Source organism: Nannospalax galili, unplaced genomic scaffold (assembly GCF_000622305.1).
Source record: "Nannospalax galili isolate Female #2095 unplaced genomic scaffold, S.galili_v1.0 scaffold4511, whole genome shotgun sequence".
Lineage (NCBI taxonomy): Eukaryota > Metazoa > Chordata > Mammalia > Rodentia > Spalacidae > Nannospalax > Nannospalax galili.
The window spans coordinates 5,025-15,057 of record NW_008328835.1 but is presented as its reverse complement, the minus strand read 5'-3'; the positions used below and the strand labels follow the sequence as shown (position 1 = coordinate 15,057).

Here is a 10,033-nt window from a genome sequence, read left to right as displayed (position 1 = left end):
ATAAAATTAAATGAGGTTTTAACCTTTAAAAAAGATCTCCATTTCATTATTAAAATACACAGTTTCATACAGAAAAATACATTTGTAATGCAATTGACATTGAGATGTTTGCACATACGTTTCTAATCTCTATATACCTGATTATTACTAGTCACAGTCGGTTACTTTCTGAGCTCCTTGGCATCTGAGCATGGATATAAAGTCATCAGGTAGATTTCACTGGTAATGTTTATCACCTCTACTATTTAACATGAAGTAAGTATTTAATAATTTGATTAGGAGAAGCATTTCATAACAGCTTTAACATATTCAGTATCACACTCCAGAGCAAGGGTACATCTCACAAGTGGGTGCAAGTTTCTAGGTTCACAGTTGAATTATATATATTATTGAACTCAGTATAAGCCCTGTAAGATATAAAATTGGATGAGTTTTAACCTTTAAAAAAGATCTCCATTTCATTTTAGAATATATTGTTCCTTGCAGACAGACTCACTGTTTTTACTACTAACACTGAGATGTTGGCGCTTGCATCTCTAATCTATGTATCTGACTATTACTAGCCATAATCAGTTGCACTTGAATCCTTGGTGCCTGTGTAGGACATAGATTATCTTATACATGTACACCCAAAATCAGTTCAGGCTAAACCAGCCTCCATGTTCTCTTCGCCAGGTATATTCAGAAACTGAATAGAACTGTCAATGAAGAGGGAGGCATTGATGGTTGTTAGGGGTAGAGAAACCTACTGCATTGTTCAGAGTGGTTTGTGTGTGTGTTTCAATGCAATTAGGGGTCCTAGAATATTAAGTGCATTGTTAGGATATGCAGGTGAGGGTCCTAGGTTGCCAAGTGCATTATTAGCAGAAGGGTGTTCATTGTCTAAGTCAAACCACGTCTTGGGTTACTATATTATTGCCTGTGTTTGCCTGCCTAGTGTCTGTATGCGACTACTGCTTTGGCTCAGGGCTTTGATTTCTGGGATCAGGTTGGCCAGTAACAAGCTCTGCAATACACACTGAAAAGTAAACACTTGTCTTATTTGAGTTCAAAATTAAGATCCCCTCTATCTGTAAAATTCAGAGAATTTACACTCATTCGCCTGAAAATAAAAAAGTGCTAGGTAGACCTGTTCCATTAGTAATGATACCCACAGCATGCAAAATACACTGGAGGCAAAAAGAAAGGAAGTGATGGATTGTCTCTTAAATCATGCTGGAATTCCCCCAGGTTAGTTTGGGATAGGGTATAGAAGCTCAGAAACGACATGGTTAATGATGCCATCTCAAAAGTGACTACATTTTTACCTTTTACAAGACAAAGGGTGGACCTTTGTTTTTACTACAGTAAAATTCTCTTCAGAGAAATTTACTTGAATGTTTCTCAGCCTAATTCCACTCTGTAAAGTTTAAGGACTCTAGAAAATAGATATAGTCAATATGAGTAGTGATTTTTGAAATATAGTCTTTTTGTTTACTCAAAATTTCAGAATTTCATTCATACATACAATGTATTTCAACCACATTCACCACCCTAGTTGCACCCCTCCAACTCTTCCCAAATTTTCCCCCTCCCAACATACATACCAGAGCTCCCTCTCAAAAAGTGGAGAATTTTAAGCCCTCCAGCTACATGTAGGCTTTGGGATGTTCATCAAAGGCACATATGTTGAACACTTGGTCCCCAGGATGCACTGTCAGGAGGTGGGATGTTTCCAACCCAAACTCCTGAAGACACAACAGACTACAAAGCGGAGTAACCGACCATGGCCTGACACTTCCAAAACTGCAGCCCAAACAAACGTTTTTCTTTATAAATCGGTACTATCAGGTATTTGTATTGTCATGGAAAGTTGACTAGCACAAACCCCAACTTTAATTTTGGTTTTGTTCTCTTAATTTCTGGCTGTCAGTCTTTTGCATTTCATCTCTGTACCACTGAGAATGCCAGTGCTAAGATTATAAGAATGCTGTATTAGTAAGGCTTGGGATAAGGAGTATTTGAGACTCAATTTTTAAAAGATTTTGGCATATTTGAATGTATGCATAATAAGATATCTCAGGGATGAAATCAAATTCTAAACACCATATTCATTTGTGTCTCATGTGCACCATGCCTTATGGAGGTTTCACTTACAGTGTCTTTGGCACGCTGCATTTTGACTGCAGCCTATCCTATGAGGTTGAATTTCCCCTTGCAACACCATGTTAGTCCTTAAACCTTGAGATTTTTGGATTATAAATGTTCTACCTATAAAATAGATGTATTTAATTGGATTTACATCATAAATCTTTATCTTTTAATTTTATTGACTCATATATGTATACATATATATAGGTATATATATATTACATTGTGAAACAATGTAAAAGGAAAAAGGAATTTCTGGTATTCTACCTTAAATTTTTCTGCTCAGCTACAGCTGTAGATGATGAAGTCAGGTAAAACATGACTTATTAGGAGAGTGCTAGGAAGGCAATAAGCAGGATGTTGAGATGCTGAGAAGCTACTCAGAGGCCAGCTTGGACTAGACAGTAAGAGACCGTCCCTTGTTGGTATATACTGAATCATAGACAGGAAATATGAGAAAGAACAACTGTGTCGAGGAATACAGTGGTGAGAAAGACATACGCAAAGCCATCTGGGTAAGAAATCGTTGCAGGAGTATAATGATGGAGTTTTTCTAAAGATTATCTCTTTATCTATAAAATAATTAGATTCTCTACAGATCACACACAGATTTAAAAAGGAAAGGGAAATGTTTACAATGGAAAAATCTGGTAGGCAATACTCTGACAAAACAGTCAAACTCTGTATCGCCTGTAGTGGGATAAATAAACAGTATGTCCCTTCACCATGATACACTAATGACAAATCGTGATCTCTGTGATGTGCTCACAAGAATGAAACTTTAACGCTAAATTAAATATAATCTGAGAAAACAATCAGACAGATCAAAATGAAAGCTAGCCTGCAACACCATGGACCTGAACTCTTCAAAATGAGATTAAGGTGGTATGACAACTAAATTCAATGCATGGTCACAAATTAAATCACAGATAAAAGCAAGAGCAAACACATCAGCTATGAAAGACTGTAGCTGACCAATAGTGGAAGTTTGAATGTATCAGACAAAAGCAGTGAATTAATGTCAAATCTTACCTGTGAAAACCGTAGTGTGAGCCTTTAGGAAAATGACTGTGGTGGTTTGAATTTGAAGCATCCTCCATAGGCTCAAGTATTTGAACATCTACATCCCAGTTAGTGGTGGTTGTTTGGGGAGATCATAGAACCTTTGTGAGTCTGGGAGCAGGCTTTGGGAGTTCCTAGTCTCACCCCCTTCCAGCACACTGTGTCTGCTTTGTGCTTTAGGTTTAAGATGTGAGCTCTCAGTTTCCTGCTCCTGGGGCCATGCCAGCCACTTCCTGCCCTGCCTCCCTGCCTTGATGGGCTCTTACCCTCTCAAACCAGAAGACAAAAATAATTCTTTCCTCCATGAGTCACTTTACTCATGGTGTTTTATCACAGCCATGGAACACAATGACCTTCATGTTAAGACAGGTTCAGGGATAAAATGTAAATCCAGGCTACAGCTCCATGGCTATTCATTATATTATTCCTGAAATTTTCATTGTTTGACTTTCTTCAAAAGAAAAGGTTGAGACAAATAGATTACTGTTGTTTAAGAGTTACTCAAGGTGCTGAGGGGAGAAGCAGCTGAGGACTGGTGATGCAAATTGCAGTGACCAGTCAAGGGCCTAGCAGTAGCCCAGGGCAGAGAGGCTAGTAACTCCTGCCTGGTCATTACAGTGGACAGTAAGATGTACTTTAAAGTAGAATAAATAGCTTTTTCAAAGACTGTAAGAAAATGAATGTGAAATGCAATAATGGTAATCACAACAGGACTGGTGGGTGCACAGCGGGGCAGTCTCTGTCTGTTTCAGCTGCTCTCCCAAGGATTGCCACCATGCTCAGCCTGAGTGTTTTATGGTTCTTCAGGCTGTATATCTAAGATCTAGGCAGACTCAGTGTCCAGTGAGGCCTAGTTTGGGGCTCACAGATGGTGCTTTCTCACATGCAGAAGTAGTGACCGGTCTTCCGGTGTTTTTCATGAGCAAACCAATTCCAATTTGATTCATTACTGGTCTTTCCAAAAGGCCCATCTCCTAAAACCTTGGGGTTTTAGGCTAGGCCTAAACCTTGGGGATGAGGATTTTAAGGGGGGAGGTACTGCCAGGGAGATAATCACTCTGCCAGTAGCAGCAGTGCTGGGCATGAATCTTACAGGTCACTGCTGGGCACACCAGCCCGAGCCAGGAACAATCACACCTACCTACCCGAGTTTCCAAGTGACCAGAAGACACAGATGTGCCCACCCACTGCATCTGAAGCAGCACCACACTTCTTAATGCTGAGATAGGAGTTTCCCCTGGCTTCTCCATAAAGGGGTGACAACGATGTAAATTTCATCCCTCCACCATTTGTGTGTCTCTGGTGACCATACTCCCAGCAATTTAAATTACTCAACGGGGCTTTGGCAAGTAGACATATTATCAATTGGCATCTTCAAAATTCCTGTGGAGAAAATAACCCAGCTAGGCCTAAAACTATAAGCATAATGAAATTTTCCAAGAATAAGCAGCTTTGTTCAGTTCAGGCCAATGTGTTCCTTGGTGTTTTATGCAAGAGCTGTTACTGCAGTCATGCTGAGGGGAAGAGGCAACAAGAATGGTAAATTATGAGAAATGCCCACACTTCCTATTTCCTATATCTATTTTAGTTGGTGGCAATTACAATTTACTACGCAACACTCAAAATACAAACGGCGCTATGAGAAAGGATGTAACAGTGACATATTTGCAGCCTCAAAGTGTGACTTCAAAATATTGGTGTGGAAAAGGTTTCGCGTTCCGGAAGGCGGTTGAGACTGCAAGCCCCCGCAGGTGAGGCGAGCTCTGCCTCCCTGGATTTTGACGTGAAGCTGCGCAGAGCTGCTGTGAGGCCACAGATGGAGCGGGCCTCACGTGCCAATCACACCAGGCGATGGCACAGGCAGCGCAGAGTGAGGAAATCCTGCGAGGCAGGGAAACTGGGAGCATAAGGCTGGGAGTTGAAAATGAAGAAGGAAAACCAAGAGTTTCAGGAAGATGCAGAGGCAGTGTTATGCGAGGAGAGCAGGCAAGCACCTCCGGCTCTTCCCAGCCCTGTCCACCCTCTTGTCCTGCTTCTTGGCCCAAAGCTTGAATCACCAGGGTGGTCCAGGCCCTCTTCAGCCAGCGGGACCCACTACAGGAAAACAAGTTTGTTCCCCTCGCTCCTACCTGTTGGGTACAGGCAGTGCAGAGTGAGGAAATCCTGCGAGGCAGGGAAACTGGGAGCATAAGGCCGGGAGTTGAAAATCAAGAAGGAAAGCCAAGAGTTTCAGGAAGATGCAGAGGCAGGGTTATGCGAGGAGAGCAGGCAAGCACCTCCGGCTCTTCCTTGGCCCAAAGCTTGAATCACCAGGGCGGTCCAGGCCCTCTTCAGCCAGCTGGTTTCAGTCAGCAGGACCCACTACAGGAAAACAAATTTGTTCCCCTCACTCCTACCTGTTGGGTGGCACAGTTCTTGACCTCACTGGGGCGGAGGCTGTTCTCTTGGGGCCTGTTCCTGGCTCTGACACTGACCCTGCTGAGTGGAATGGCTTCCCACCACAGCTAGCACAGGGATGTGATGTAATCATGGGGTTTGTTCCCTGTAGCTCTGCTCACCCATTTGGAAGCAGTCACTTCTCTAAATGCTCAGGACAAGGCCATCTAATTCCATCTGTGATCCTGACACGCAGAGAATTACAAGGTCAGTTTCAAGGGGAATAATTAGTACATTATGGGAGGCTCCTGAGCTGCAGGGTTGGTCCTGGATGTTCCCCACTTTCTAGAAAGGGGATGGACTCATCTTCTGGCATTGCACTAATTTTCAATCCTTGTGACACTGGTATTTACTTAACCAGTGTCTCTGGTGTTCCTGTCCTGGACCTGTTCCTTACAACATGCAGTCAGGTGGGACCTGGAGCTCCAGAGAAGTTAGAAAGAATTATGTCTCAGGACAGTTGATTTCACCTGGGTGAAAGTTAATTCTAATCACTGGTTGCATATTCTGACTCCCAGGTCCTTACCTGGGATTAAACCTCAGAACACCCAAACCTAAACACTCACATACACCCTACTTTGGTTCACCAACATAGTTTAAAACATTTAAGAGAACATGGTTTATGTTATATGGATCTCTAGAAAAGGAAGAATGCAAATGAGTTTTATTTATTAAGGGTGAGACATTTATTATATCTTAATAATTAGAATAGCTTCACACTGTTTTCTATTTTCTAGGATTACAATAACTAAAATGGATTCTGAAAAGTTGCTTGCTTGTGAAAATGACTGTGTAAAACTAAACGTGGTCACACATAGAGGATGCCCACCTCTGCTTCTCCCCTCCCCCCTCCCTTAAACTAAGCAATTTTTATCCATATCTCCCTTATTAAGGCCTGTTTCCTACTGTTCTTCTCTTTTAGGTTCTTTCTTTTCCTTTACCTCCCTGTTTCCTTTCCACTTTACTAGCTCCTGGTGTTACATCAGGATATATACTCACATATATACATAATATAGAACACTTCATGAATTTGCATGCCATCCTTGTGCAGGGACCACGCTACTCTTATCGGTATCATTTCAATTTTAGTACGTGTGCTGCCAAAGTAAACACTCGCCAAGTGTTTATAGATATATAATTCAGCAAAATCTTGCATTTAATTTCCAGCACAGAAAATAATCAAAGTGTACAGAACTTAATAGTTTCTAGAAATGGTCCAAAAGTGGTAAATTGTGTTAATGAAATGCTAATGGAAGCCCCGTGGCATGTCCCTTATGATGCCATGAGGAAGTAGATGGGCACATAATAAAAAGAAATGCAAAAGTACAAAAATCTCAGGAATGAAGTTTAGAAAACAACAGTTAAATGTGATTGTTGAAATAGAAAATTATTAAATACTTACTAAAACTGAGCAATTATTCCTTCCATTTAGTATTTATCTGATCTCATTAACAGCATTGCATTCAGATGTTTGTGGTCATTGTGATGGGTGTTTCTATGCCTAACTCTTCTTTGAAAAGCAAGTTTTATGAAGAAAAGAAACAAAAACATAAAAAACACTAAATGATATACTAAAGTTAAATGAAATAATTTCAAAGACAAGGATTTGAGTCACTGATCTAGTCTTTCTTAGAAATTACAGCTGCATTTGATAGAGCAAAGTCAGAAAAACATAACCTTTGAAGCCCAATACTTTCTAAGGTGGGCAAAAATATAGCCTAATGGATAGCTGGTCACTTTAGGAGAAGGAGATAGCCAACGAAACATCTGACTCAGAAGTACAGGGGAGGGTGACCCAAAACTCATGTTGAAAAAGGATTTTGAAAATACAAAGAAATGCTTCATTATAGCAAAATCAGGAAGGTCTAATTCACAAAAGTATTCCATCTGCCATCCTTTGGGAAGATGATCTGATTAGGTATACAAATGAGTTAACCACAGGTGTATTTTAATAAACATTTTTACTACTTATTTGAGGCACTTCATACAATGTATTTTGATCATATCCACCCCAATTCCTTCCTTTAAGTCTTCCAAGATCCACTCTGCCTCTCTATACTTTCAACTTCCTGTCCTTTCTTTTTAATTTAATAACCCATTGACTCCAATTTCTGCTGTCCGTATACTTCATGGTGTGGGGCCATCCACTGGAGCGTGATCAACCAACCAGGAGCCATACACTTAAAGAAAACTGACTCTCCCTTGCCCAAAAGCTACCAACTCTCCATAGCTCCTCAACTGAGGGTTGGGGGCTCTTGAACCCATTCCTTGTCTGTGCTAGAATGTTGGCTAGCTTGATCTTGTACAGGTCGTATGCAGGTAAGAACAGCTACTGTGAGTTCATGAGAGAAGCTGCCCTGTCATGTCCAGAAGATACTGCTTTGCTTTGGTCCTCCCTTACGTGTACTCTCACAAACTTTCTACCTCATCTTCTGAGGTAGATGAGCCTTGGGGAGGGGGTGAGATATAGATGTCTCATTTGGTGGCTGAGCACTCCACAATCACTTATTCTCTATACTTTGCCCAGTTGAACCACAGGCGTATTTTGCCTGACCTTTAGAGAACGCATTTGTTGCTGTGAAGTAGAAAGGATGATCTGTCAAACAGCTATTAAACTGAGAGCAAGCACAGACCTTGGCTGGGTAGGCCCAGTCCTGTGTGTTACATCAAATGGAGACACCCAGCAATCTTCTTGAGAACTGGTTTGGTTCCCTCTCAACGTATTAATAAGGTGGGGGAAGAAAGGAAAGCAAAAGCATCAGTAAAGCCAGCCCTTTTTCAGCTCATATTGCAACTGAGGGAGACTGAAGGAAGACAGCCCCATTGCTATCTAGGGAAAAGCTCCTTCCTGGCCAGCACATTCAGCCTGTGGTGCTGCAGACTGGGCTTTCTGATTCTTCTTCATGGATTTGTGCTTTCCTTAATAGGACACAAAGTTTTTATAATGCTTTCTTGCTAAGAGCACAAAATGCTTTCGGTAGATTGTATTCCATTTGTCTTCATCAAAAGGCCAGGTACACATATCTGTTTTATAGGCAAGCAAAAGAGGATCCTCAAGGCCAACCACCTTCCCCTGGTCACAGGGACACACTGTGCTTACTAACAATGTACCCTTACCACTCCTTTGGAAGTTGGCCGTGGGAGGAATTGGATTCTGTATTATTAGGTAGTCAAGGAGTGTAGTGATATACAGTGCTTCTCTGTCTTTAGGCTCCCAGTTCTAGCCTGAGATTATGCAAATAACGAACCATGGACCAAACCCAGACTTTGTTTATATGTTGAATGAGTTAAGAATGATTTTTACATTTCTAAATGGCTAAGGAATTAAAAGAGTGAGATTTAGCAATATCTAAAAAATTATGAAATTTACATTTCAGTGTTCTATAAAATGTTTTATCAGAACACGTCCATGATCTTTTGTTTATTTATTGGATCAGCTTGACTTTGTGGTACAAGGACGATCAGAGCAGGATGAAAAGAGAATATATGGCTATAAAGCCTAAAATATTTGTTATCTGGTATTTATAAAGAAAGTTTGCACATCTTGCTCTAGGTATTGGATTTCCACCCAACCTTCTCCCCCCACCACGTTCCTGCCCTTCTTTCTCCCGCTTTGTCCTTCTCTCTTCATAGTCTCTCATCTCCCTTTTTCTGTCTCTCCCTTCTTTCCTTCCTTTCCTTCTCTTATCAGCTGGCTTTTCCTTCTAAATAAGTTTAAGCAATAACTAGTGCTTTTCCTCTAAGACCCTCCTGCCACACATTGCTCTCCAAAGTGGAGCCAGAAACACCCTGGCTCCTCCCACTATCACTTGATAATGAGGAAGCCAAGAAGTCAGAATCTGAGCCACCCAACAGGCAAGCAAGAGCATGTAATCACTATCATCTTCTTACTTGATAAAGGACAGTTGCTCCCCCAAATATTTCCTTCCCTGTTGGATTGAGTCCCTCCTATGATAAGCACATCTTATCATCATTTCACTCCTAACATATGGCACTTGACACACAATAAATATTAATGTCATAAATGTTAGTGATTGTGAAGTGAATAACGTAAGTCAAATCAACATTGCAGATAAAACACGAGGCTCTATGACTCTACCGGTTCCCATCGTGCTGGATAGATTTAGTTGTCAACTTGACACATCTGGGAAGAGGCAGCCACAATTGGGGAATTGCCTCCATTGGACTGGCCCATGTCCATGTCTGTGGGACATTTTCTTGATGTCTGAGTAATATGGGCCCAGCCCACTGTGGGTGCTTCCACTCCTGGGCAGGTGGTTCTATTTCATATAAGAAAGCAGGTTGAAAAGTACAAGGCCACAGGAGCAAATCAGTAAGCACATTCCTCCATGGCCTGTGCTTGAGCTCCTGCCTCCAGGTTCCCGCCTTGAGTTACTACCTTGAG

At 41.3% G+C, this 10,033-nt stretch overlaps 1 non-coding gene across 1 annotated transcript; it reads right to left on the bottom strand.

Annotated features, from left to right (window-relative positions):
• Positions 1-6,634: 6,634 nt before the first annotated feature.
• Positions 6,635-6,741, bottom strand: LOC115069683. The gene has a single exon (XR_003848922.1). It is a non-coding gene; the product is annotated as a U6 spliceosomal RNA (small nuclear RNA).
• Positions 6,742-10,033: the final 3,292 nt, after the last annotated feature.